This window comes from Mya arenaria, chromosome 12 (assembly GCF_026914265.1).
Source record: "Mya arenaria isolate MELC-2E11 chromosome 12, ASM2691426v1".
Taxonomy (NCBI): domain Eukaryota; kingdom Metazoa; phylum Mollusca; class Bivalvia; order Myida; family Myidae; genus Mya; species Mya arenaria.
Window position 1 is genome coordinate 7,855,880 of NC_069133.1, and position 6,823 is coordinate 7,862,702.

Consider the following 6,823-nt stretch of genomic DNA (forward strand, 5'->3'; position numbering starts at 1 on the left):
TGAGAAATCATAAAGATTGTTAAAACTAAGATACTGACGGCTTAAATCCTTCAACAAATGTTGATGTATTCAGAGGTGCAACGATTCGCTCTGATGCATCGAAAAACCGGTTTTAAATTATTCGATTCGATACGGAAACATGCATGCTACAAATTGAGACGTTGTATCCGCATTCTAAACATGTCGACTTTTGTAAAACGGTGTGCGATTGGTTTATAGTTTATCTTGCATCCAATCAAAAATAGAGAGACATTCTAACCAATCACAGTAACATGGAAACATGGCGTCGGCCGCATTGAAAGATGCGCCTAAAAGTTTAAAATTAAAAGTGTGGGTGCATTTTGGGTTCCGCGAGGGATCCATAAAGCAAACCACATGTAGGATTTGTTTCACTGACGTAAGGTACCCAAAATCCGGCAGCACGACCAATCGTATGCAGCATTTTAAAAGTAAACATTTCATCGATGTGTTCGAAAATCAGACCGTCAAATCGTCTATTTCGACCTGCACACCATCGAGTTGTACTACATGTACATCAACCAACCAGATGAAAATGATTGATTTAAAAACTAAACTAACATCTGACAGATCAAACTTCAGGTCAAAATTCATTGCTGTTTTTAGCACGAGATATGCGCCTCTACGGTACAGTTCAAAGTCGTGGCTTCATAAACACGATGAATGTATTGGTATAAACTTCCAAGTCACACACACTTCAGTGAAACTGTTATGCCAGCACTCTGGAAAACAGTTGTAGATCGGGTGAAAAGCAACTTCAAAATGATGACAACATTGCTATGACAACAGATTCCTGGACTTTGATAGCAACAGAGAATTATGTTGCTTTTACAGACCATTTTGTCAATAAAGACGGGTGAGTTGGAAACTTTACCCTTAAAACAAAACATTTCGATGAATCTCATACAGCTGTTAATTTGGCCAGTGGTCTGGCGGAGACAGTAACGCAGTGGCAACTTGAACGTAATGGCAAGGGTCCTGCCGTTACCACTGACAATGTTAGTAACATTGTTCGGGCAGTTAAAGAATCAAGTTTGGGTCCACATATGGGATGTTTTGCTAACACCATTAACCTGGCAACACAACGTGGGCGGAAAGTTCAACAAGTACATAGAGTTTTGGGTAGGTTGCGGCGTGTAGTAACATATGTTCATAAAAGTACATCGGTCACATCCTGCCTCAAGCTTATGCAGACAAAACTTGATATTGCTCAGCACAAATTGCTGCTTGATGTTCCTACCAGATGAAATTCTAGTTTCGATATGTGTGAACGATATTTAGAGCAACAGTCACCCCTATACGTATCATTGATTGAACTGAAAAAGTCCGTGATGTAGAGACATTATTCGAAGGTGATATACAAAACATAAGAATTAACACACATTCAAATGAAATCACTAAAGACTGTTACAATCATGACGTGTAGCCAGAAACACCCACGCTTATACACCCTCTGAATGAAATGCTTCTCGGACATCTTGAGGTCTCGCCCTCTGACAACACACTGCTGTCAGATATCAAGACAGCAATCAGCTCTGGCCTCAAGCCAAGGTATTGTTTCAGAATTACTGTTTGAAAACTGAAATGTTTACCTCATTGATGTTTGTCTGTACTTTTACAACTGCATCAAACAAGACCATAAATTAAGACGTTAAGCGATATAGTGTAAGGTCAAATAATCACATAAATACTGTATTTAGAAAATATATAGATAAATCTTATTGTACTATCAATATATGCTATCACAGTTGCTATTGCACAGTATGGGAAAACAAGTTACACAACAATGATTATTGCACAGAATGTCAAAGGTCGCAAAAACAATTAAAGATATTCACACATTTGTATTTATTTACACTGGCAAAAGTATTCTGGCATTCCTTCTGCAGACTTCAGCCTTTGATCCGCGGTTTAAGAGCCTACCTTACGTAGATGATGCTTCCAGATGCTATGTATATGACAATTTCACAAAAAAAATACTGAATTAATTTCCAATTCATGTATGAGTTAATAATAGATAAACAATAATAATTATAAATTTATACTTACAAAGAAGCAGTATTTCTTTAACAAATTAAGTAAAGACATACTTAATGATACATGTAGTATTTTTTGTACTAACAGAATACAATGTAGCTAGAAAATGGTTTTTTCCCCTTTGTTCAGGCTGTTACTGTGAAAGCCGAACCTGATGACAGAGATTGTGAAACAGCTACTAGCAAGCCTCATGTCCCTGCCTTGCACACGCTGGAGGAAGGAGCCCCCCCCCCCCTCCCCACTGCGAAACTTTAAAAAGGAAGTTACCATTTATTAACGTACAACAAGTGGTTGTTTCTGACTTATTTGGTGATGTTTTCGTTTCTTAGGTTGTACCCTCCAAATAATCTTTTGAAAAAAGAATGAGAAGAAATTATTTCTTACATTACTTCTAATGGACTCTTTAATCAGTGATCCTCTGTTGTGGTGGAAGGCAAGGGAGGATATGTATCCTTTGCTCTCGAAATATGCAAAGCAGTTACTTGGCTTACCCCCGCAACAAGTGTTGCAAGTGAACGAGTGTTCCCCAATGCAGCTGATGTGATAACAGCTCAGAGGGTATGCCTCTCTGGTGACCAAATTAAAATGCTTGTATTCCTCAAACAAAACATTGTAATTGCAGATGACTTGTTCTAACCATTTAGACAGGTTGTAAATTGATATGTTTTAATAATGACCATAGTGATTAGTTATAATTGTTTGTGTTTGGCACTGTTCGCTGATTATTGAAGATATTAAAACTGTTTGTTAAATATTTGAATTTTCTAGTCAATACTTATGTGTAAACATGCTACAGTGGGACAGTTTGGAACTCTTTACCAGAACGAATACGTAAATCGAACACAATAAAGTCATTTAAAGCCTGCTGCAAGAAGTTCTTTTTACATAATCAATTGCAAAAACCGTTGTAAGAATTGTACGCATAATTCCATGACTATTGTTTTGTTTTGTTTTTTACATTATATATATCTCGAGTAAGGTGTTAAATACATGTGTGACTGTCCTACTTACTCAGTTAATAAATTTTAATGATACGATTTGTTAACCTTTAGGTACAAATTGATGTATTGTTCGGCATTGATGTTATTATTAATGTATTATATTCATGTTTCTTTATGTTTTCGTATAACATTTTAATACATACCCTTTTGAAATAACATAGATTTATTGCTTGCGTTTTCATTCTAAGCATTTATGTGTGTGTGCGTGTGCATGTTTCTTTCAGAAGGCCACATTGTAAATAAGTCGTGTGTTATGTTTGTTTATAATATGATGCCTATGTCTTAATGTGTTACCTTCTTTAAATAAAGTTATTATTATTATTATTATTATTATTATTATTATTATTATTATTAAACTGCAGAAACACGCTCAGTAGCCAAACGTTTAAACATAAACCCCATTTTATGGCACAGGGTTAACGCCAAGGACATAGAATACAAAAAAACACACCAAGAAACATGGAACAACAGCATAAAACTCCACAAACAGCACAGTCCATATATTCTATATAAAAACTAAGTAAGTTTATCAAGGATTGTTAGGTACCGTCTTGGGACGGTCAGTAAAATGTGCACAAAACTCACTTTTATCCCAACAGTCCTAAATAAAAAACGTAATAGGTAAATCTTATCAAAGTATGCAATTACTTGAGGAAACTTAATAACAAAACAAATAATAATAAACTAATAGGTAAACCCAAAACACTCCACAGACCCTACAGACAATAAACATATTATTATACACATTTTATATGGTCACCGAGTGATGTTATGAAATGGGTTGAGGGTTTTCATTTATTTTAGGTTTAACAACAAATAGTTTCTGTAATGAAGTTGGGAGGTTTATCGTTACTTAGAATATGTAAACAGAAAGTATTGTCCGTTAAAATTTGTTCTTGATGAAACACTTATATTGTTTTTCATAATTGTAAGGATTAAACACCCTTTAAATAAATAAGTCAAACATGAATCGAATCGAAAATAATCGAATCGACATGTTTGATATCGGAATCGATCGAATCGAGATTTAAGTGAATTGTTGCAGCTCTAGATGTATGCTCAAATATTAGCTTCGAAGTTCACAATTTTAAAATGCGTTACTTACGCAATTGAACAAAAGGCTGTTGCGTGATTGGTAGACATTTTAACGTGATGCAACCAATGTCTTCAATAAATGTTTAAATTTTCTTCTGCTTACAATGAGTGTCTGTGATTGTATGATGTTTCGAGTATCATTTAAAATCGGCGTGGGTTCGCTCCCAAGTACACCCGTTGTTTATACATAAACTGTTTTGTTTTTCTGCAATTTCAGTCTCAAAGAGTAAGGCAATTAAAATGTAAGTTTCAAATGCATGACCGGAAACAATTTTGGTTCTAACACATGAGCGAGTCTTTTTACTATAGCACATGCGTTAAATTGTTATAGTTATTATTGTACTTCGCTTGATAAACTGCAGCAGAAACATCTTAATCTCTAATCTTATTTCCACAACTTCAAACAACCGAGACTGAATTTTAAAACTGAAAGCTTGTTTAGTAATTTAAATAGAACGCGTGTGTGATTAGTGATCAATAAATAACAACTCACTTTTAAAGTCATTCACCGAAGGTATCTCTGTCTTAATCAAGTATTAATGAATTAGGCAAAATGACCTACATTTTATATAATTAACATTGCCTGTCTTGTAAACTATTACAATGCTCTGAAAATCAGCGTTCCATACAATGTAACCTCTTGGCTTTGAAGACATTAAAAGTAACACATTCACATCATGTATCTTTGTGATTTACGTTTACAACTGGTTTATACTGTTACAGTAATTAAAACATGCTAGTGACGTCATCCATTAAGTAGAATCTACTAACATAAACCATTGTTTATAATAGTTTTGTTTAAATAATTTGAGGGAAATGTTTTGATTACGAGTTTTACTGTTGTTTCAGTATTGCACGTTTATGTCTATGTGTATTTATTTAAATTCACATGTGAACACATTCAATTGGACTGACAACGAAAATGAACATTATTTGTTTATCTATTTCATTTGCGCTAATTGAAAACTGGTATGAGAAAGATAACGAATGGCGTCATTTTGGTATCGTCATTTCAATTCTGTTAATCCCTCAGTAAGAAGGGGTCTTTGCACACAGAACAAACAATTCATTCTTTGCCATGGCACTTGATCAAGAACATCAGGCAAATGTCAATGTGAAAGGTGATGGTTGGGCTGTGGACTTGAATGACAACATTTTGACTTTTTTGTCAAAAGAATGTTTGTTGATCAAACAAGCTTCCAGGTTTGAACAATGAATATTTACATCTCAATTGCCATTCCTTAAATGAACAGCCTTTCGGCAATTGCAGTTATCATCCGATGAACGTAACATCTTTGGATATGTGTGGATCGTGAATCACCGCATAACAATATACTTGATTTTTTTTTATCTTTTCATTGTTTGTATTGTGTCAGTAGGTCACGTAAGCAATAAACAAACATTTTAGAAAGTGTTAATTTATGATCTGTTAAATGTATTGTTGCCATAAGTGTTTTAATTTTACGCATAAAAGTAAGTTCAAGTGGTTGATCTCTTCCCGCGTTATTGTGACGTCATTTGGTAAACTGTTTCCGGTTATAGTCGGGTCGTCGTTCTATCTACCGAATCGGAATACACACACTCCACAGTCCAATTGCGTTCATACCCCGATAATGACATCAATCCCGCAATTCATTCCTTAAATGAAGACTGGAACTGTTTCCAAATCATACATTGCATGCAAATTTAGGGAAGAAATTTTTGAATACTTGTTCAAACACAAAAGATCAGCCATGGCCTCAAGCACTCTCAAAAGGTGGTGCTCTGAGGTCTGGATACGTGGCAGACTTACTTGTAGAACTTGAAGCTCTGGCGTGACCAGAAGACCCAAACCCATAAATTACTGCAAAGATACTGGATGGTGCATAATGTTATAATTCAAATCCTGTCCCAGAGAAACTCCCAAACAGTTTTAGACTATTCCAAAACAGTAATCATACCATACATGGAGCAACAGCTGGAACATGCCGATATGAGTGGGGTGGGGGAACAAATAAATACATAGAACACAAAAAAACAAAATATCACAAACAAGAAACATGGAACAACAGCACAAAACTCCACAAACAGCACAGTGCATATATACTATATAAAAAAACTAGGTAGGTTTATCAAGAAGACGAATACCATTCGTAATTTGAGTGTATATTGTAAATTGATATAGAAGGTAAATATGAAAGATCAAGTACGTTAAAACTGTTCATTTGTTTAAATCTAATAATGCAAATGCTGTGAAGAAATTAGCTGTATTTATCTGTAATGCATTTGAAATGAGAAAGACACATACCCACATCTAGGCCATTTAAAGGGATACCTTTCATGTTGGTATGTTCATTCTATAACCATTGTCATAAACATTATCATCAACATGTTTATTCACTATTCGGTATCATTATGAATTTGGTTATAAGCAATATATTATAATCAGACTGATATACTGAATTAAGATAAAGTTGTTGTCTTATGATATGTTTATTTGATTAATGACTTAATTGTTTGCTAAAGAAAATCTAACTTTCGAACATATTCATCACATATATTTGAACAGGGGCCATGTGTTATTAATCCATTATATATGTATAAGAGTAAGTTATACAGTTCATAGATAAACAGTACAGATAGAATTCAAAATTGATATATTTAGAAAATTATATTGCATTATAGTTGTTCAC

The 6,823-nt window shown here is 34.4% G+C and overlaps 1 pseudogene; it reads left to right on the top strand.

Annotated features, from left to right (window-relative positions):
- The first annotated feature begins 280 nt into the window (after positions 1-280).
- LOC128211733 (uncharacterized) lies at positions 281-2,691 on the top strand (annotated as a pseudogene).
- Positions 2,692-6,823: the final 4,132 nt, after the last annotated feature.